A 23,662-nucleotide genomic window follows, 5' to 3' on the forward strand; every position below is an offset into this window, starting at 1 on the left:
AGTTTGGCCATTAAGTGCTCCTTCAGTTAGCTCCTGTACTCTTTTGACATACATACCCCCACTGATGTATTTTGGGGGCCTTTTTTTAAATCACGTTTTTACTTTCTGGGACTTCAAAATGCTGCAGGTTAATCTTACATATTTTCTGCTCCAGTTCTAGAAGCTGCCATTTCTCGAGGGAGCCTTGCTTCCTGTCATTGGAGAATGGTATTAGAAACTGAGATCTGGACAATAAGTGTGCTTGTTATTATAAGAATATTCTTTATTTTAAGCTCTCTCAGCTAACAGAGCAAAGAAATAGTTGTGTGTACACTAACCTGTGATTTTATACATACAGTAGATCTCTTTATTTGTAGATTCCATACTTGTGAATTTCCTTCTTGAAAATTTATGTACCTGTGCAGGACAGCCAAAAAAAAAAAATAGAGTGACCTGAGTGACCTGACATGTACATCCTAACTGAAGTAGAGCAAGGCAACATTCTGCCTTCTTGTTTTAACTATCATAATATAAACAAGCATCCTTTTGTGGTATACTTAGCATTATGTTTTGCACATTTTTTGCGCTTTATGTTATTTTCCTGTTTGAAGTGGCCCCTCAAGTGTGGTGCTACAGTGTTTTCCTAGTATTCCTAAGTGAGAGAAGGTTGTATTGTACCTTATGAAGAAAATACTTGGGTTAGATAAGCTTCCTTCAGGCAAGGGTTATATATGTAATATATATATCTGTCTTTCTATCTATCTATGTATATATATATATATATATCCTTTCTACAGGAGCACAGGAGCCAATTGAAAGAGCTCCTAATGACCAAACTTGGAACAATTTTTAACTATATATATATATATATATATATACACACACACACACACACACACATATATATATATAGTATTGTTGGCTGGGAGTTCAATATTAATGAACCAACACTATATTTTAAGTGAGGTGAGTTAAAACAGAAATACACATAAAACAGGTTGCATACTGATTGGTTAATTAAAACGTTATAACCAGAGGCTGACAGAAAACTAACCCTATATTTTTTTCTTGGACAATTGTTCTTCATTTGCTAATTCAGTGTTTGTAATGACTTTATAGAATATAACTACCGTAAATAACAAGAATGAACTCTATAAATATTTTATATATAACCATCTGCATCTATATTAAATTAAACATGAGTTCTTTACTAGGATCATTCTAGTCTACTCCCTTGTTTATCTGTAAACTCCCATTCCTACAGTGAGAAACCACCATTCTTTATTTATTTACTTACTTTACTTTATTATTTGCTTAATTGTTCAATTCCTGTCCACATATTTAGCAGTATCAGAAATGATCATTCGTATCCTCAGGAGAAATAACTTTATCAACTATAGCACAATGCCTATATACAGCTTATATGCTTGTAAACCATATTTCCCTTTTAGGCCTCTCTGCCTGTAATGGGAGGGGCTGCTTTGAAAACCTCTGACATGCCATGGAGACATTTTCCCCACTGTCTTGGGGATTAACATTCGCTTTTTGTTACTTATGCAAATTTTTGCAGCCAGCTTTAGTTTCTCCTCAGAAAGTAAGATTTTCTTTTCTATCACATTGTCAGGCTACGAATTTTCTGAACTTTTATGCTCTGCTTCCCTTATAAAACTGAATGCCTTTAACAGCACCCAGGTAACCTCTTGAATGCTTTGCTGGTTAGAAATTTCTTCCGCCAGATACCCTAAATCATCTCTCTAAAGTTTAAAGTTCCACAAATCTCTAGGGCAGAGGCAAAATGCCACCAGTCTCTTTGCTAAAACATAACAAGAATCACCTTTGCTTCAGTTTCTAACAAGTTCCTCATTTCCATCTGAGACCACCTCAGCCTGCATTTTATTGTCCATATTGCTATCAGCATTTTGGGCAAAGCCACTCAACAAGTCTCTGGGAAGTTCCAAACTTTCCCACATTTTCCTGTCTTCTTTTGAGTCCTCCAAACTGTTCCGACCTCTGCCTGTTACCCAGTTCCAAAGTCACTTCCACATTTTTGGATATCTTTTCAGCAGCACCCCACTCTACTGAAACCAATTTACTACATTAGTCCTTTTTCATACTGCTGATATAGACATACCTGAGACTGGGCAATCTACAAAAGAAAGGTTTAATGGACTTACAGTTTCACATGGCTGGGGAGCCCTCACGATTATGGCAGAAGGCAAGGAGGAGCAAGTCACATTTTACATGGATTGGCAGCAGGCAAAGAGAGAGAACTTGTGCAGGGGACCTACTCCTTATAAAACCATCAGATCTCATGAGACTTATTCATTATCATGAGAACAGTGCAGTAAAATCTTGCCCCCATGATTCAGTTACTTCCCACAGGGTCCCTTCCACAACAGGTGGGAATTCAAAATGAGATTTGGGTGGGGACAAAACCTAACCATATCAAGTGACAAAAAGCAAATTCAGGAAATTCAGAGAACCCTAGGAAGATACTACACAAGATGACCATCCCCAAAGCATATAGTCATCAGATTCTCCAAGATTGAAAGAAAAGCTTTTAAAGGCAGCTAGGAAAGAAGCTGCAGATCACTTACAAAGGGAACCCCATCTGTCTAACAGTAGGTCCTTTGACAGAAATCCTACAAACCAAAAGAGATTAAAAGCCTTATTCAGCATTCTTAAAGAAAAAAGTTCAATAAAAAATTTCATATGCAGCCTAACTAACCTTAATGAGCAAGGGAAAAATAAGACCCTTTTCAGAAAAGAAGATGCTAAGGGAATTTGTTACCACCAGATCTGCCTTAAAAGAGGTCTTGAAGGAAATATTAAATATGGAAAGGAAAGTCCCTTACTGGCCACCGCAAAAGTACACTTAATTACAAAGACCATTGACATTATAAAGCAACTACCCAATCAAGTCAGCATTATAACCAGCTAACAACAAGATGACAGGATCAAATTAGCACATATCAATATTAACCTTGAATGTAAATCCACTAAATGCCCCCAATTAAAATGCACAGAGTGGTACATTGGATCAAGAAGTAGGACTCATTGGAACACTGTCTTCCAGAGACTTATCTCACATACAATGACCTCCATAAGCTTGAAGAAAAAGGATAGAGAAAAATGTACCAAGAAAATGGAAAACAGAAAAAAGCAGAAGCTGCTAGTCTAATTTCAGAAAACAGATTTCAAAATAACAAAAGTTAAAAAAGAAAGAAGAGCATCACATAATGGTAAAGGGTTCAATTCAACAAAAAGACCTTACTATTCTAAATATATATGCACCTAACACAGGAGTAACTAGATTTATAAAACAAGTTCGTAGAGACCTACAGAGGCTTAGATAACCATAGAACAATAGTAACAGACTTCAAAACCTCACTGACAGTATTACGAAGATTATAGAGGCAGAAAACTAACCAAGATATTTGGAATCTGTACTCGACATTCCACCAAATGGACCTAACAGACATCTACCAAACTTTACACCCCAAAACAATAGCATACACATTCTTTTCATATGCATATGGCACATACCCTAAAATTGAACACACAAGAGGTCATAAAACAATTCTCAGCAAATTCAGAAAAATTGAATTAATACCAACCATACTCTCAGACCATAGCACAATCAAAATAAAAATTAATAGAAAGAAAATTGCTCTAAACCATATAATTACATGGACATTAAACACCTGTTCCTTTATGACTTTTGGATAAACAATAAAATTAAGGCTGAAATCAAGAAATCTTTGAAACTAATGAGAAAAAATATACATGTAGCAAGAATCTCTGGGATACAGCTAACACAGTATTAAGAGGGAAGTTTATAGTGCTAAATGCCCACATCCAAAGTTAGAAAGATCTCAAATTAGCAACGTAACATCACAGATAGAGTAAAAAAACAAAGCAAGCCAAATCCAAAGCTAGCAGTATAAAAGAAATAACCAAAATTGAAGCTGAACTGAAGGAACTTGACATGAAACACCATATAAAAGATCAACAAATCTAGGAAATTGTTATTTAAGAGAATAAATGAGATGGATAGACAACTAGATAGACTAAAAAATAAAAAAAGGAAAGAAGATCCAAATAAAGACAATCGATCAGAAAAAAACAAAGGGGAAAATACCACCAACCCCATGGATATATGAAAACCATTCAGAGACTACTACCAACACCTTTATGTACACAAACTAGAAAACCTAGAAGAAATGAATGAATTTCTGGAAAAGTACAACCTTCCCAGATTGAACCAAGAACAAATTTAATCTGTGACCAGACTAGTAACAAGTTCCAAAATTGAAACAGTAGTAACAAGCCTACCAAGCAGAAAAAGCCCAAGACCAGGCAGATTCATAGTTGAATTCTACTAGATGTATAAAGCAGAGTTGATATCATTCCTACTGAAACTACTCCCAAAAATTGAGGAAGAGGGTCTTCTTCATAACTCATTCTGTGAGGCCAGAATCATTCTTATACAAAAACCTGGCAAAAATATAACAAAGAAAGAAAACTTTAGGCCAATATCCTCGATGAACATAGATGCAAACATCCTCACCAAATAATAGCAAACTGAATCCTGAATCCAGCATAATATCAAAAAGTGAATCCATCACTATCAAGTAGGCTTTATCCTTGGGATGCAAGGTTGGTTCAACATATGCAAACCAAAAGATGTGATTTATCACATAAACAAAACAAAAAACATCCACATGATCATCTCAATAGATGCAGAAAATACTGTCAATAAAATTCAACATCCCTTTGATATGGGATTTTTGCAATGTTGCTTTTTCTGTCCAGAAACCTCTGTGGCCAGTAGCGCCTTGGCCCGAGTTCTTGTCCTGCATCCAGGAAGAATGAGGTATGCAGAAAAGTGGAGGGTGAGCAAGACAAAGAGGAGCTTTATTAAGTGTTAGAACAGCTCAGAGGAGACCCACAGAGGGTAGCTCTTCTCTGTAGGCCAGTGTTCTCATTGACTCTTTGTCCTCTTCTCTGATCTGATGAACCCAGGGCTTTTATGGGCCTCAGAGGGGACGAAATGCATGCCGATTGGTTCATGGGTGGGTAGGAACAGCGAAGAAAAGGCATCACAAGTCCCCACATCAATCTGCAGGATTAGCAGCCCAGCCCCAACCTTCATGCCCTCCCTGGCTGAAGGTGGAGCCTCACTGGGACCTGCCTCTTCCTGCAGAAGGGCCTGTCTACCTCCCGCCACTGCTCATGGTACCCAGGCCACTCAGGCCAAGAGGCACCCACAGGCTGAGCTGCTCCTAGCCTCATATGAGCCTCCTCCCACACTTGTTGGTGCCCAAAGTCTGGACGGGCCGATGCAGCAGGGGGCCCTGCTGCACACCAGGCCAAGCTGTGACAGTTCCAGGGCTTGGCACTAACTCCACTCCCATCTCAGAGTGCCCACAGCAGGTTGAGCGCAGGCACTGGGAGCAGGCACCCCTGAGCGTGTGGTGACATGGGGGCCCTTCTGGGCCCTGAGAGAGGATCTGGAAGCCTGGGCCCACAGCCACAACCTGGGTGGCTGCAGCTGTTCCTGGGGAGCTCCAGCCCTGCCAACTTGGGAGGGGCAGGGCTCCCAACTGTCCCTGTCCCAGGTTATGCCCCTACTCTGCATCTCACCACAGTGGCAGCAGGCAAGGCGCAGGTGGCATGGTGACCCCGGCCAATTCCGTACAAATGAACCCCATGCTTCCTGGGCTTGTCCTCTGAGTCCCAGCTGCACCATTGGCCAGATGCTTGTAGGCTCCCAGGACACGGCAGAGAGCAAGGTCAAAGCTGCAGTGGAGGCTCTGGGCCTGGGAGCCAGTCCTGCCAGGCCATGTGAGGATGGGGGTGGCACAGTCAGCTGCCTTAGGGACATCGGGCACAGGGGACACACTGCCACCACTGCTGCTTCTGAAGCTGCTCCTACTGCCCTGTCTGACACTTTGCAGCCTGGGGCCGGGCCCCCTGCCCTTGCCAGGTTCTGGGGAAGGGATGACATTTGCAAGTTCCCCTGCAGTCCGGTTCTCAGTGGTGAACAGGGGCTCCCCGTTCCTTAGCTCATGACCATGCCATAAGTATGTCTTCAGGAGTGGATTGTGGGCCATGGACACAGCTACTGGGAGCACCAGACTCAGCTGTCACCCCAACATGGGGTGGATCCTTGGTAGGCATCCTAGGATGGCCCCATGCTGAGCCTCCCACCAAGGCACAGTGCCCTCAGCAGGGTGGGCATGATGCTGGCCAGGTCCCACTCACGAAGGACCACTCCCAGTCCCCGCTGCAGGGCCCTGAAATGTGGCCACTACTCCATGTTCGGGACCAGCCCTCACACTCCATGCACAAGCACAGCACTTCCTTGGGTCAAGTTCTGCTTTGGGGTCCCTCCATGCTTGTTGCTGCTATTCCCCCACCAGTGGGTGGCTTAGCCCAGCTTGGCCCCACCGCAGTGGCTCCCAGAGGTGGGCTCCCAGGGCAGCAGACCCCAGGGACAGTTCGCCTCAGTATCCACACCTAAGTACCCATGGCTTGAACCCACACCCCACTACCTGCACCCCACCGCAGCTGGTACCATGGCAGCGGTTGCTTTGGACAGCTGCCAGCTGTCATCACCTTCATGTTAAAATCCATCAACAACTAGTCATCGAAGCAAAATATCTGAAAATAATGAAGCATCTCTGATAAACCTGAAGCCAACATCATACTGAATGAACAAAACCCAGAAGCATTGTCCTTGAGAACCAGGACAAGATAAGGATACCTACTCTCACCAGTCCTAGTTGACATAGTACTGGAAATTTCTTCAGCCATTGTGGAAAGCAGTTTGGCAATTTCTCAAAGAACTTAGAATGACCATTTGACCCAGAAATCCCATTATTAGGTATATAACCAAAGGTATATGAATTGTTCTACCAAAGGACACATACACTCATGCACTCATTGTAGCACTATTTACAAGAGCAAAGGCATGGAATCAATCTAAATGCTCATTAGTGGTAGACTATATAAAGAAAATGTGGTAGATTTACACCATGGAATAATACATAGCCATGAAAAAGAATGAGATCGCATCCTTTGCAGCAACAAGAATGGAGCTGAAGGCCGTTATCTTAAGTGAACCAATGCAGGAACAGAAAACCAAATGTCACATGTTCTCACTTATACGTGGGAGCTACACATTGAGTACACATAGACACAACGCAGGAAACAACAGACATCAGTACCTACTTGAGGGTGGAGGTTCAGAGGAGAGTGGTGATTGAAAAACTACCTATTGGGTACTATGCCTATTACTGGGGTGATGAAATAATCTGTACATCAAAACCCTATGACTCACAATTCACATACATAACAAACACACATATACTCCTGAGCCTAAAATAAAAGTAAAAAGAAGAGAAGTTATGTTAAAGAAGATCATTGGATTTAGACAAGAAGAACATAGTAAAACACTTAATATTCTGCGACCTATCTGGTTAAGTTTGTCAGTGGCCTCTTAAAATTTTTTGAAGGCATCTGTGTAGAAGACCTCTTTTATTGCTACCATAGGCACAAAAAATAGGGTAATAATGTGCAACACACGTGCATGTGAATGCAGACAGAGATAGTGTTTCTAGTATAAGATCTTCTTTTTTTCTTTGAAGTACTAGAAACCTCCAAGTTTAAGGTCAATTTATGTCCACCCAGCTACAGACTACATTTCCTGACCTCCCTTAGACATAGATAAAGCTATATACTACATTCTGGCTCGTGAAAGGATGTCGTTTCTGCAAACTTACGAAGGGTCACGAGCTTTAAAATGAAATTTTTCACCACCTGTGATAGTTAATTTTATGTTCCACTTTACCAGGCCACAGGGTGCCTAGACATTTGGTTAAACATTGCTTTGAATTTGTTTATGCGGGAATTCTTAGATGAGATTAACAATTGAATCAGTCAAGTGAGTAAAGCAAATTGTTCTTCCTATCAACTGAAGGCTTAAAGAGAACAAAAAGGCCTTCCTGAGAGTGGAGGAAGCCTGGTTGCTTGAGCTTGAGCATTGGACTTTTTCTGCACTTACACTGGAATTTATTAGGCTCTCTTGACTCTCATGCCTTGGGAAGCAAAATGGGACTACTGCATCAATTCTCTTTGATCTCCAGTTTGCTGACTGCAGATCTTGCCTCCATAATCTCATGAACCAATTTCTTATGGTAAATCTCTTTATAAATACATATATATGTATGTATACACATACACAAAATTTTCTTTCTTCTAAGAACTCTACTACATTCTGTTTCTCTGGAGAACCAGACTAATAGAGATTTTGATACAAAGATGGAGGTACTGCTGTAACAAATATCAAAAAATATGGAAGTAGCTTTGGAACTGGGTAATGGGTAGAGGTTGAAAGAGTTCTGAGGTACATGCTAGAAATGTTTACACTAAGGGTGATTCCTGTGAGGTCTGAAATGGAAATAAAAATATATTTTGGGAAATGAAAAAGGTGATCCCTGTTATAAAATGGCAAAGACATGGCTAAACTGTGTTTTAGTGTTTTGTGGAAGGTAAAACTTATAAGCAATAAAATTGGGTATTTAGCTGAGATTTCTAAGAAAAATGTTGAAGGAGGGTCTTGGCTCCTCCTGACTGCTTATAGTAAAAGACAAGAAGAGAGAGATGATTGAAACCCCTGAGGCTGTTACATAAGAAAGAATAATAAGCTCCCATTTTTCTGGGAGAACTGTATTGTTTGGTCTCTTAGCTAAAGTGGTATTTAAAGTACACCATCTTCTGGATAATTACTATTTATTGCACTAAATATAATTTACTATTTATGTAAATCATTATATTATACTTCTACTACTATTTAAATAATAGTAATCTTTTGTAGCTCACATGTATTTCTACATCTTAAGTTTATAAATGTTACTCTCATAGAGGATTTTCAGTGTCAGCTTACTGATAAATTTCCCATATAGTATATGAGAGATTAAGGCCTAGATTTGGTGCACCTCTAGAGCTTGGTGTCAGTATTAGAAAATCGTGCCTTTTTAAATTGCATCCAATGAGAATCAATAAAAATTGAAACTATTACCTTCAGAAGTAATATTCTGCAATATGATTTGTGGATTTATAGCTGATGAGAATGTTGTTTCTCTGAAATCTTATTAAAAGCACTAAAATGTGACTAGTGAATTTATGACCTAATTAATTGTTATATGCCACTAACAGAACTATGGTGCTTAAATCAAATATAAATATTTTTAAAAGAACAATGTGAATTTGTCTCTTCTTCCCTACAGTCCTGCAGAGAGTTAGGTCACAATGCCACCTGGTCTGCAAAAAAACAAGCTCTATTGGGGAAATTTATAAACAGAGGAACAGTAAGATACAGCATGCTGTTTGCCACATTCTTTTCTCCCTTGGAGAAGCATATAAGGGTGAAAACACAATGGGAAATTGTAAAGGACACTGTTCTCCAGGAAGGAAACCTGTCCTCTCTTCCTCTAATTTTTTATAGGACTAGGGTGAGAGTGCCCTTGAGAATGTTAAAAAGGTGGGGAGCAATAGTCAGATTAGGGACCAGCTCTTCAGGGGAGGTTTATTCCCAAGACCTGAAACACTGTTTGTGCAAATGACTTGTTTATACAGTGATGATAACACCTGGAGGCCTGGGGAACTGATAGCTTTGCAGTCCATTCCACTAGGGTAAAGGGGAGTCACAGCTCCCAGCTAGCTCATTGCCAAGACACCAGAAAATATATCTGCTGTGATTTTATGTTTGAGCACAAAATATTTGTCTCTGCGATTGCCCAGGATAGAGGACATATGGCTTTTCAGTGCTTTGACCTATTATAGCTTGAGGACACTGTTGCTTTTGGTAATCTGTCTCACTTTGATCTAATTCTTAAGCACAGCAAGCAATGTTCTGGTATGGGTATACCCAAAGGATTATAAATTATTCTACTATAAAGACACATGCACACGTATGTTTATTGCAGCACTGTTCACAATAGCAAAGACTTGGAACCAACCCAAATGCCCATCAATGATAGACTGGATAAAGAAAACATGGCACATATACACCATGGAATTCTATGCAGCCATAAAAAACGATGAGTTTATGTCCTTTGCAGGGACATGGATGAAGCTGGAAACCATCATTCTCAGCAAACTAACACAGGAACAGAAAACCAAACACCGCATGTTCCCACTCATAAGCGGGAGTTGAACAATGAGAACACAGGGACACAGGGAGGGGAACATTACACATTGGGGCCTGTCGGGGGGTGGGGGGCTAGAAGAAGGACAGCATCAGGAGAAATATCTAATGTAGATGATAGGTTGATGGGTGCGGCAAGCCTCCATGGCACGTTTATACCTATGGAACAAATCTGCACATTCTGCACACGTATCCCAGAACTTAAAAGTATAATAATAATAACAATAACAATAATAAAGACATGGAGGATACTTAAATGCTTATGACCAAGTCGTAGAAGCCAGTCTGAGAAGGCTACATAACATATGATTTCAATTGTATGACATTCTAGGACATCTCTAACTATAGATAGAGTAAAAGGATCAGTAGTTGTCAGCAGCTGCGGGGGAGGGAGGAATGAATAGGTGAAACAGAATTTTTAGGACAGTGAAATTACTCTGTATGATACTGCAATAATAGATACATGCCATTACACATTTGTCAAAATCCATAGAATGTACAACATTGAGTGAACCCTGCTGTAAACTATAGACAGTGGGTGATGATAATGTATCAATATAAGTTTATTGCTTATAACAAATACATGCCTCTCATGAGAGATGTTGACAATGAGGAGGCTGTGCATGTATGTGGTGGGCGCTATGTGGGAACTCTATCTTCTGCTAAATTTTGCTGTGAACCTAAAACTGCCCTAAAAAATAACGTCTATTTAAAACAGAGGTAGTGCACTCATGTATTAGTATTATCATTTGAAATTATTTTAAAATAAGTGGTTGGTCTTAGGTACTCTCTGAATTTACAAATTGATTTTAATTTTTGTAGGATGTTAATACAAAAAGAACAGAGGGCCTAAAACAACAATAGTAAAAACCCCAAGGAGAAGGGATAAAAGATGAGAATACAATATTAATAAATTAACATAAGAAGTTTATTATTTAAGAAACTGATAAGAAGACATATTACTATCACAAGCATAGTCATCTTTTAACATCTTATGAATGCTGCTAAACACAACAGATAATATTTATGAAAGGCTCACTCTATGCCAGGCATTCTTGCTAAAGATTTGGTATGCAATAACTCTTTTAATCATTGAAAAAATGATCCCATAAAGTGGATACTAATATTACACTTCCATTTTATAGATAAGGGAAGTGACTAAGTATGTTAATACATTTTCTAATACAGTAACATTTCAACCTTTTTGGAAAAAAAGAAAAATACACTTAGTGTTGATACAGTAATGTGCTATTCAGGTTCATTTGTTAATATTTTAATTAGGATTTTTGCACTGACGCTCTTCAGTGAGATTGGCCTGAAAAGTATATATGACATTTAATATTCAAAACTTTACCAATATTTTATAAAGTATTAAGACTTTTATTAATGGTGGGCTTCATGCTAGCTCCTTGAATATCTTATAATTGCTGCTGTAGGAATGTTGGTGATATATAATCTTCTACACAGATATTCATAATTGCTTTGTTTTCATAGGAAGGTGTCTGTTCTGTGATCACCTTAAAATATCCTTCTTTATCTTGTTTAACACGTTTTAGGCTTTATGCCACCTTATCTCTGATTAAGGTTGCAATGCCTGCTTACTGTTTGTTTCCATTTCCCTGATACTATGTTTGTTCATCTTTTTATTTTTTAAATGTTCTGAGTTTTCTTGCTGTAGATATAAAACATAGAACTCTATTTTTAGTGATAAAGTATAAAAATCTTTATTTTTGTCTATAGAACAGGAGATAATTTTATTTACATTTATTGATATAATGGAAATATTTACTTTTGGTTCTGACATATTGTGTTATGTTTTCACTTGTTACTTTGTAAAACTCCTTCATTTTGAGTTCTGTTTTATTTTTTCTGTGTGTGTGTGTGTGTGTGTGTGTGTGTGTTTGAGACAAGGTCTTACTTTGTCACTCAGGTTGAAGTGGCACAATCATGGCTCACTGCAGCCTTCATCTGCCAGGCTGAAGCGATCCGCCTGCCTCAGCCCCTCGAAGTAGCTGGGACTACAGGAGTGTGCCACCACCCACGGCTAATTTTTGTATTTTTTGTAGAGTTAGGGCTTCACTATGTCGCCCAGGCTAGTCTCAAACTCCTGGGCTCAAACCATCTGCCCACCTCAGCCTCCAAAAGTGCTAGGATTACAGGTGTTAGCTACCACGCCCAGCCTATATATGTATTCTTAATATTTACAAAGATTTTCATTTTGTTCTGTGTTACTTTTGTAATTATTTATCTGCATTGCTCTATTTTTTAGTTAAAGTAAGAAACGTTCCTGTTAGCTTGTTAAAGTAATGATAAAAATTAGTGTTTCTTATTCCTCCATGCCTTCCTGCTTGACTAGATAATTTATCAAATAATTTGGATTAAATTTCATCTTTGTGTTGCTAAATGTCATGCTACTTGTTTGTTCTTTTAAGTGGTTTTGTTGGACTCCCAGCCATTAGAAAATCGATGCCATTATATCTCATATCATTTTTATATTGTCAGAGTCTATTTTTTCTACAAGGTTTATATTGCATTATACTGCTTTAATTCTCATATTCTAACATTGTAGATCAGTAGATAAATAAATTGAATGTATTAACTTGAAAATCAGTCCTTGAATCAGCATGTCTCTTTTATTTATTTATTAGAAAGCTGAATTTCATTCATTATTCTAGTGATTTCCTGAAGGTGGTTTCATGAGAATAACAGTCCCTGAGTTCTTGCATGTTCACCATTGTTTGTCTATTCCCATTGTACTTGAAAAACCATTTAGCTAAAAAGAAAAAAATCCTTAGTTTTATTTTATTTTATTTGGTTTCTTGTAAGCTTTGTTCCACTGATATTGAATGGCTCGATTCCACTAAAGTTGCAGTGAAGACTTCTGAGGCCAGTATCAGTATTTTTCTTTATAAGTTACTGATTGCTTTTGCCTGCATGCCTAAAAAAATTCTTTTTTATATTTAAATTCTAGTTACTGTACTAGGACACATCTCAATGTTGATGATTCTGGGGCAATTTTTCCTGGTAATCATTGTTTCTTTTCAAAGTGAAATTTCAAGTCATCTTTCATTTGAAGAATGTTTCTTTCTTTAATAATATACTGACATATTTATTTTCCCATCACTTATTTCTTTTCTCTAATTATGTATCTATTGGATTACCATTCCCTATCTTCTCCATCTTTTGTATTCTCTCTAATCCTGTGTATTTTTTCCTTACTTGCATTTCATTTTGTTAGCCTTCCTCATTTCTGTCTCTTCTTTTTCTTGCTGTGTCTATCTCAGTGTCCATCTTACCTTGTAACTCTTCCATTTATATTCTTAATTCGTGAAGGTATTTTTTTTCTTCACTTCTTTTCTGAGTTCCCCCAGCTATGTGTCACCAGCTCCTATTGTCTCTCATCATCCCTTCCCAATTTCTTGCATTTGTACCTTGTAGTTTTCATTTATAGAAGCAATTCCTTCATTGTGCCTTTTTGAAAATTTCTGCTGTAATGTTAGAACAAATTTCTCAACTTCTCCATGACAACATTGCTATGGTGTGTGTTCTTCAACAATTGATACATTTTACTACTCCTGTGCAAGTCCTTTCCTATACTACTTTTGTTGACAGTGTGTCCTTTCTTTTTTCAATTACTCATATACAACTGAGTTACATTTTTCTTATCTAGGTTCTTGGGAAAAGGAGAGGAAAATGACTCCTGGGGTTTTCAAAGGGTTTCTCTTCACTGCTGCTACAGAGACAGACTCACTCCTCTGCCTAATTTTTGTGTATCACTCCATTACTTCCTGCAAGACACATCCAAGTGGGCTTCTTTCACTATCCACACTGATTGTTGGAAATTGCAGTTCTTACACTGATTGGTGCAAACAAGAAATATAGGTTTCTTAGGTCACAGTAAGAACTTACCTTCAGGAATCATATTTTTGTCGGTTTTCTGAGATTAGCCACAACTGAGTCCTCTACGTTTGTCAGGTTTCTTTCTTTCCTCCTTTTGCAGCTATACCCCAACTCTAGTTCCTGAATCCATTGTTGTAACCAATGGAAATTGATTTTGTTCTTCTGAGTGAAAGTCTCACTTTCAAGAAGTTTGTTGTTGTTGTTGTTTTTGTTGTTGTTGTATTCTCAAATTAGGTATCATTGGGCCCCACTCCCTGCCCTTCTTTCTTTCTCTTCTGAGAATTCTGTTTGATCTCAGCAGTTCTGGGATTTCACATACAAATTTTGGAAACCGCAGATTATCTATCTTTTGATTTTACTGAAGAAAAGTTGTGAGTTTTTTTTCCTTTTGATTCTTTGGTACATTCCTTGGGAGGAAAGAGGGAAAACTCCTAATTTTTGCCACTGTCTTCATAATAGATTCAGTCCATGTATTCAGCAGAGCTAATCGTATGTATCATACAGTACATATATAATTTTTAGAAGTGTCTGCAACCTCAGAAACATTTATTATTCTCCAGTTTTCTCACTTTGAATAAAAGCAGATGCTTATTTTTTAAAGTTAAGGCTCACCAAAATTTTCCCTTGCCTAAAATGTATCCACTGTATTCTGTTACTACAACAAATGTGACTTTCTTAACTAACCCTTCATTCTCGTCTTTTCTTCAGCAGCTCACATAAGGACTGGTTATAGCAGAGGCTCATAATCTGTCTTCCTTTACTCCTAATCTTTTTAATGCCTATAATTAAATTATTAAATATTTCGTCTTTAAACTTGAAATTTCTCATGATCATCATTATTACTAGAATATCTTTCTTAGTGATAAAGCTTTTTTTTATTGTATCACTGGACTCTTAAGCCTCACAAGGGCACAGTTAGCAATTTTCTTAACTATGATATCCCTGGGGCCTAACATATTGCCTGCCTACAGGGAGTGCTAATTGAGTCTGTGTTCAATAAATAGAGCAATGATATTTCCTTTGCTAACCAATATCTGGCACTCATGCAGTATCAGTTCAAAGACAGGGTTTTGAATCTTTCTGATTTTAGAAAATTTCAGCATGAGAATTTGTTTTCAATTAAATAAGTTCAAAGGGTCAGTGTTTTAAAATTAAGCTTTTATTGTTAAGTTGGTTAATTTTTCTCATGGTGTAATGCATAACACAGTACAACAGTAATAGAGATGTAGAAGGGGAAAGAAATATAAACGGGTGAGAATGCTGTAGTAAAGGTGACAGAGAAGTTTTCACCCAGCCGCAGAATCTACATTGAAATGCAAGTCCTTCGGCAGGAGAGTTCAATGCCATTCCATTGCTTATCATCCTGTCTTGTCTCTGGAGGGCCAAGTGGCTGGGGATTGTAAGCTGGAGGGAGGAGTTAGAAGCTTGCTTGCTCTACTCCAAACATCACCCCTTTCCTTTGCTTGGCTGTAAGGCATTATAGTTTGCGTATTTGTCTTTGCCATTTTAGAACCATAAAATGAGACTATAAGCTATTGCGTTATAGTTTCATAATTAAATGTAGGAGGAAAATAGTAAAAATTCTCCAAGGTAAATTACTTTAATAAGGAAGGGATGAGAAATATTCTAAACAGAAACGAGAAACAGAGATTTAATTAATTCTTGGTAACCATCCTCTGCCCAAGTAGCCGCTGGCATCTGCAAAATTTATTGTTCACCTATGTAGTATAGGCACCACTGAGAAGACTTACGAAGCTGAATGAATTGTAAGTCTTTGCCAACCTTTTCTTTCTATGATCTTTATTGAAAGAATAACAGTGGGTGAATTTGCATGGTACACTTCTGGATCTCTGAAGACAGTAACACATACCTTTTAAAAGGGAGGTGTATTCGAATAATTAGATGTTTGTTCCCTAAATAAGGAGGTGGTTCTCTCATTCAGGTCATTAGGTAAATGTTGAACCAAATATTTTCATTAGCAGATATACTCAACAAGACAGAGTCTAGCAAGTTGATACCGTCCAGCCCATCAAGTAATACTTTATTTCCAACATCGTTTTTTCCTTCGTGTGAATGTATGCGGGAAAATCTAGAGGTTTTTCATCAATAGTTAGGTATGGCCTATTGCATTGAAAATGTTTTTCCACATTGCATTTACAGTTAAGAGAGCACTTTTTAAAATATGAGAACATTTGTTATATAAGACACACTTATGTAAAATGAAATGCCTGCCTTATTTATTCTAGAGACTATGATCCTTTAGGCTTTTAAAAAACGAATCCACCAACTGAAAGATTACTTCATTTTTTTTTTTTAAAGCAACACAACCAGCCAGCCAAACAAAATCAGAATCTCTTTCCCTCCTGGGAATGTCTGGGAATAATTAGCTCACTTTATGTGTTATGTTATTTGAGGAGAGTTTTACCAGACTTTTTTTTCTAGTCATATCTTTTAGACACATAATCTACTTGCTCACTGTCTATCCCCAATTACCACGTGAAAATTATAAAATAAAATTACGGCTCACGGAAATCAGTTAATAATGTTTCAGTTGTTTTTATATTTACTGAATGTGTGTTAACTCACCCTCTCGATCTCGCGCGTGTATCTGCCCTCAGTACAGTATCTATTTGCATGCGCCTCTTTGTAGTTTGCGAATATACAGGATTGATTTAGAGTCAAATAGAGCAAACGAAAATCCACACTACGAAAGCGGGACCAACCCTAGGAAAATGCAGGGGGAAATGAAAAGCTCTGTGATAAAGAGATCCAGAGATCCTTCAATCCCTAGGTTTTTAGAATGTTGAGAAAAGGGAGGAAGGAAACCAAGACAGAAGGTAATGGGCTGTCACTATGCCCTTCACACAGCCTTCTTAGATCATTGAGAACACGGTCCGAGGCAATTGGGTTAAAACGATATAAGTATATGTTTCTTTTTTTACCTCGTTAGCTGGTCAACCCTGGCGGTAAACAACCAAGGCCACCCCTGCCCAGGCAACAGCTCCAAGGGGCAAGTGATGGTTGCCGGCATTGAGCTCCCTGCTGGCGCCTTCTGGCGGGACAGCCGGTGCCAAAGAGCGCCCAGGGAAACAAACACCAATGGGGGACTATACAGATGTCATGGATGCACATGTAGGATCATAATCTGTCCAGAAAGGGGAGAGAAGGAGGGCGACAGTCTAGGGATCCTGGTCCAGGAGCCGCCGCAATGGAGCGGGCGGCAGTGTGCACGCACAGGTGCCACAGGCCGGTGGCGCGGAGAGCTGTAACGGCTGCCTCCCGGACTCAGCACTCGCACCAGCGCGCTGAAGCCGCGGCTGCTGCCAAGCTTGGGTAACCCCCAGCCTGAGCCACGAGAGGAAGAGCCCAAGGAAAGGGCGCGAAGGGGGAAGGAGGGTAGGGTAGAAGGAGGGCGAGGGAGAGACCCATCGCCTCATCTTCCATTTCCCCTCCCGAGCTCATTTAGTGGGAACCTTTGCTGGGCTCCTGTGCGCCTCCCTCCCCACCCCCTCAACTCTGGACGACCATCTCCCCCTCTCCGCTTGCTCACCCCCCACCCTTCCTGCTCTTCCGTCCCTCCCTACCTCGTGCCTCCTCCCCTCCCCCTCGCCTCCCTCCCCTCCAGCGGCAGTAGCTGTAGCAGCTTCAGCGAAGCCGGAGATGGGCAGAGAGCGCGCGCGGCGCAGCAGCTCCAGATTCACTGCTCTCCTCTGCAGCTTCCCGCGCCCCCGCCGCTGTCGCTGCCTCGGTGTCCCCCGGCTCCAGTCGCGCTCTTAGGACAGCGCCGCCACTGCCGCCTGGCCCTGCCTGCCTCCTGCGCCGCGCAGCCCTCGCGAGCGCCCCGGATGGCGCTTTACCCCTAGGACCGGTGAGTAGGCGGGAGAGTGCAGGGGGTCGGGCGTCAAAGCTTGGCGCGGAGAGAACATCTTTTGATTTGGGAGGTACCCCAAACCAGCTGCTGTGATTCCCAGTTCTCCAGGCAGAGGGTCCAGGGAGGGTGTTGCTCTGTGGTCCCCAAGGGGGTGTTTGATTTCAACTCTACCTGCTGGAAACCTGAACGCCTCTCCCTCTCGGGGACAGCTGCCTGCAGCTCGCAGTCCCGCCTCACCTTCCAGCCCCCAGGCTCCCACACTAGCAGCGGTAGATGGCCCCGACCCTCTGGTCACCCCAAACAGGGTCATCTCTACTGTTACCGTCCCTGCGTTCCCACCTTATGCCAGTGCACAAACGCCCCCATCTGCCACCCTTCACCCGATCGATCTTGCGCTGACAAAGCCTTCTCCACAAAGTCCTCCCTGACCCACCTTCTCTCCTTTGCCAAAGCCTGGCTCTCGAGCCCGACTGTCCCGTCCTATTCCTTCCCAGGGTGAATGGTCCTCAGTGAATTCTGACCTCATTCCCTCAACACAATGGTGCCTCTCCAGATTTTCTGACAGTCACCTCAGGAAACTGACACAGACACGCTGTGATCCTGGTTTCTCTACAGTTACTTTGTGTGTTACTCAGCACCTGGGCTGTTAAGGGTATGATCAAGCAGGAAAAAATAAAGACAAAAAACAAACCCTTTGGAACCAAACTTTCTGTTATTGTTGTTTTAAAGCGCGGAACTATTTGCATTGCTTAGGTTTGTTCTGTTCATTGAGAGGCGTCTTAGCTGAGTACAGGAAACACACCTATTTTACCTGTTCCTGCGGAATTGGTCTTACTTCCAGGTTAAGAACGGAGGACTTGCCTAGGTGGTGAATCTCTTTCAGCAACAACACTATCAAACGCTCAGCAACTCTTGAGGATAAGAAGCTTTTTCTTGAAGGAGATGAGAGTAGCACCAAACTTACCCTTTAAAATCTTCTTTGAAGTTGCAATAAGCCAAAGCTCTTATTTTTCTTTAGGTGTAGTGGCTAAAAGAGGGATATAGGAGGATTAGAAAACGTTGTACCAAGAAGCTCCTGCACTATTTGGGTGCTTCCAGAGTTGTGTAGTTTCTTAGCACCAGACGGTATTTCTGTAGAAGTTTTCTTAGGGCAGTAGTCGTTTCTTCTGAAACCATGTTTACCGTTTTATTATTTCTAGTTGTAGTGCGAGAAAATAAAGAGTTGTGTTCGATGAATGAATATGAGCAAGGGGGATGGAGGAATAGGTGAACATCGGGAGGGGTCGTTTAAATAATAAAATTTGTGCTCTCAGTTTGTCATGTATTGAAATCTTAAAAAGAAAACTACCCCACACAATTTATGGTTTAAAATTTTAGAGAAATTATGAAAAGACATTCATTTCAACATGGCATTGTACTCCATGGAACCCTTGGTCATAGGGCTTGTGTTCTAAGCAATACGGATAAGAATATCCAGAAATAAATGTTAGAAACTTTAAAAGGTGCCCCACTGAGGCATGCAGTGTGTCAATATAAATTTCCTGGTGTTATTATCACTATAATTTGAGGGGAATATAAATTAAAGTGCCATTCTTGCTCTTGCAGTTGGTGGAGAGAGATGTATGCTTCATCACCTTAAAGGAGCAAGTCTCAGGCTACATAAGAAATAGGAAGGGAAAGTTGAGCCATCATCTAGGGAATTTGTTAGTGAATATTGCCTTAATACCTTCTTCAATGTCAGGAATTTTGTTGGTTTGTTTTCATTCAAACTGTATCTGAGCTTTTATTCCCCTTTTGTGTATACATAGGCAGAAATGCACTGAGCAAGTCCACTGACAAGGGGTGGTTTTAAGTAAATGTGGATAGCTGCATTAAATGTCAAGAAGGGCTGTGAATAATGACTTTATTGTTGGTTTTCTAAATTTGAAAATTTTAGTTGGTTATATTTAGGGCTTGACTAAGAACATTCAAGGCAGTACATTTGGGTAACAGTAGGGTGACTACTATGCACAGTATGTCCAAGAGTAATTAATCTGTATTGGAATCGATACATCCTGAATTGAAAGCAAGGAGTCATATTTTTATCAGCTATTGCCCATAATTATGTTGATGATAAATTAAAGTCAATGTAGTCTAACATAATTCCAATTAACATGAAAATATTAACAAGGTCTCAGAATTATCTATGAGAATGCAAATAACTAGTCTGCCAAAAATTATGGCAAGAATTTCTATAAAGAATTATGGTGAGCTGAAAGTCAAGAAGATCTGCCAGAATTTAATGTCATTGTCATTAGTAAGAAAGGTTGAACAGTTAAATATAACGTATGGGGAGGTAAGGCATACCAATATTGGAATGGCATATCTTTGAGTACCATTGAACTGTCTCTTATAATGCTCGTAATTATATGCCACCTAGAGGATGACGGGTTTAATTTAAGTATTTGCAATGTTAAATATAAATTAAACATTATAAACAGAAATTAAAAATTATGGAAATTATATAGATTATTCCATCAACAAGTTGCCATTGGTTGAATGTTCCATGTGAAACCATGTTTTGCCTTGTGTGTGATGAAGAGAAAGAATGGTTGAGGAAGAGAAAGCTGCAGGAAGGGAGAGATAGGGAGTCTTCAACTCCTTGGAGACTGGCTTAAATTCTTTAATCAAATTAAGTTAACTAAATACAGGTTCTATTATTTTGGTATTTGGAACAGCAACTGTTTTCCCACTTGAATTTTAGGATATGACTCCTTAATTATAGCAATAAAAATGCAAGTTTTTAAAAATAAAGTATTTTATTCCTTTTATTTAGTAAAATCTGAGCATCAAAGGCAAACTATTTTGTGTAATCCAATTGATGAACTGAACTAAATAAAATTCTAGACAAATTTACAAAAATACCTTGAAAAAAAGGCACACATATTCACACCTCACACATACCTAAAATTATAATATTCGATAAACAGCTAAACAATTTAGTGTCTTATGAAGCAAGAGGATTCAGTCAAGAGATAACCACATACAGTATTTTTATACTTTAATATATATTTCTTGTATTTTCTTTTTCATTGCAGTGGATGTATTATTATGTTTTTATAAGTATTTGCATTTTTATTTATAAATTCATGTCTCTATATTATAAAATGCAAATTTTATAAATTTAAATAACCCCCAAATTACACTTGTAAGTATCAAATTATTACATAAATGTTCATGATTTTGCTTTCTATCTTGCATTCAGGAGGGAGTATTTAGCAGAACACATTCTTAAGAGCAAATATGTAAAATGAATATTTCAAAATAAGCATGATGATTCAACCAAAGTTTTACAACAATGCTATAAAGTGATATTCTCATAAACTCTAATGTACAATTAAAATTCCTGACAGAAACATTTAAATTCTGTGATTTTTACCTGTGACTGATTGTGTAAAATTCAATTTTATTCATTTAGCTGCAAATGGAATGCTCGGCATTCTTAATAGAAAGATTCACGGAATTCAGATGTTGATTAGAAATATAGAGAACATTCCATTTCTATTACTCTACTAATGACTTGCTCAAGGTTCCAGAGTAGTTAATAGAAACAGAATTCAAATCCTGGTCTCCCAATTCCATGCTGTATTTGTCTTTCTATAAAATAAAAAACATTTTCCACTTCTTTTATTTTAAGATGTTAATAAAAGAGAAGTCGATATTAATGTTAAAGAAATCTGAAAATAAAATGAAATAAAAGGTCTGTGCTTCTTCAAGGACCATATCAATGCCTAGGCTTCCAACACACCATAGTTAAAGGTAATCAGTCAAGCAGACTTTTTCATTCACTCCCACCTTCAGGTTAAAGCTTGGGAAATATTCAAAAATTAAACTGCAACTAGCCCATCTAAAAATCTTTTAACATTTTTGCACAATTTTTTTTAGAAATTCCTCACTTATGCAGTGTAAGATTTTTCATGTTAATAGCATGTCATGGACACTTCCATATAAACTTTTATAGACAATTGACTGAAAAATATTCCTAAAATAACAGATTTTAGTTTCTGTAAGCAAAACGCACTTACAGTTTCATCTCCATGCTGATTCAATATTTATGTCATCACAGAGAAGGTTTCGTATCCATATGTTTATTTATTTTTAAATTTTTACCTCCATAGACTGTGAATAGCTCAGGTGGTCAGGGAAGGTAAATTTGTTTCACAAAGTTCCAAGCCCACAGATGAAAATCCTGGCACTTTTAGCTTTCTCTTCACTGATAGCCAGAGAGATCAATGAAAGTGAATGACTAAATCTATGGGAAACCATTATCATTACTGCGTAAAAAATAAGCTCTAAACTGTATTCTTGCTGATGGTGGCTCATCACCATCATTTCATCTAGGAAGAATAACATGGTGACATATTTTGATATCTCCATTACATTTTCTGGAACAACACTATATCATCTAAATGTGCCTGGACTGATGTAAACTAGGGGAACCAGTGATCTTGCACTGCTGGGTGGCTGATTCAAAAGCTGAGGCATTGATCTTAGGCATTGGTCTTCTTATAGCACATTAAGATGCAAATTTGGATGAAAGGAAAACTACATCTCTAAGGCTCCCCTGACATAGTTTCTTTGGAGTGTAATTCAGCCTCTCTTTATTGAGGGCCTATGGGGCAAGAACCGAAGTGATGATGGCAGGCACAAGAGTAAGTGTGATTTAAACTCTGACCTCAAGCAGCTTAGAGTTTAAGTGGAGAAACCAGTAAGAACAAATAAGAAGGAGTGATGAGACACCAGCTGCTTTAACCTAGGGATGTCACCTTGGTATTAAACAAGGGTGTCCAGGAAAAACTCAAAAAGACCAAAAAAGAAAATCTGTCTTGTGTAACATGGATCTAGGCATGCTGTGGCTAAGGCTTGACAAAAAAATTATTTAGTTCCTTAAAAAAACCAAGTTTCCATTGCTTTCTATATTACTTTCAACTCTGACAGAGATTTTTTTTTTTTTTTTTTTTTTTTTTAGACAATGCAGGAACCTATTAGTAGAACGAACATAGGTAGTCCCAAACTAACAAATTCAGTGGTTGATTCAGTCCTTGGAGGTCATAGGGTAATCTTTTAATGGAAATGTAACTAAGTATATACTTTTAAAGTAAGTAGGAAAGGCTTATCTTTTAAGAAACTTAAATCTTCAAGGAATATTCACAGAGAAGTACATGCAGAGGATGCAGGGAAGGAGGTTACGAACAATATATGTAATAGCTGTTCCATAATCAAAAAGTTTAAAAACCACTTTAATAAGTTAGACAACCTTAAATGGTATTTGTAATTATCTATATTTTATTTACTCTGATGAATGTTTATTGAACAGTTGCAATTCAGTGATAGAAAAGGAAGATGACATATAGTTGGGATGATAAAATATAGACTCATTAAGTAATTTGGGAGAAGTATATGGCAGCATTTAAATAATACGTATTACATGTCATCTGACCTAGAACACGGACTGGACAATTACTTTTATACCTAGGTAAAGCTTATAATATATATGTTATTGAAAAACATAATGGCCCCAAACAGCTTCTGAAGGTACCTGAATTATGCTATAGTAGGAATAGCCTGCGCCCATGAAGGATCTGGTTCATTTATGTTCAATATTGGTTTACCAAGAGAAAAAAATAAGTTATTCAATTTTTACATGAGAGAGAAAAATA

General features: G+C 38.7%; 1 protein-coding gene and 1 long non-coding RNA gene across 3 annotated transcripts in view; one reads left to right on the forward strand and one right to left on the reverse strand.

Annotated features, from left to right (window-relative positions):
• Positions 1 to 26: 26 nt before the first annotated feature.
• On the reverse strand, positions 27 to 17,444 carry LOC129471018 (uncharacterized). The gene is made up of 4 exons (XR_008653471.2): positions 17,035 to 17,444; positions 16,679 to 16,816; positions 318 to 396; positions 27 to 191 (listed from the first exon to the last, which is right to left on the reverse strand). It is a non-coding gene; the product is annotated as an uncharacterized lncRNA (long non-coding RNA).
• Positions 17,445 to 17,874: 430 nt separating this feature from the next.
• The window catches only part of FUT9 (fucosyltransferase 9), a 203,887-nt gene continuing 198,099 nt past the window's right edge, over positions 17,875 to 23,662 (forward strand). For both annotated transcript variants that reach the window (XM_063619575.1, XM_055259169.2), the window contains exon 1: positions 17,875 to 17,960. The gene's annotated coding sequence lies outside the window, so the exon portion shown is untranslated. The remainder of the gene's footprint in view (positions 17,961 to 23,662) is intronic.

The sequence above is a fragment of the Symphalangus syndactylus genome, chromosome 2 (genome assembly GCF_028878055.3).
Source record: "Symphalangus syndactylus isolate Jambi chromosome 2, NHGRI_mSymSyn1-v2.1_pri, whole genome shotgun sequence".
Taxonomy (NCBI): domain Eukaryota; kingdom Metazoa; phylum Chordata; class Mammalia; order Primates; family Hylobatidae; genus Symphalangus; species Symphalangus syndactylus.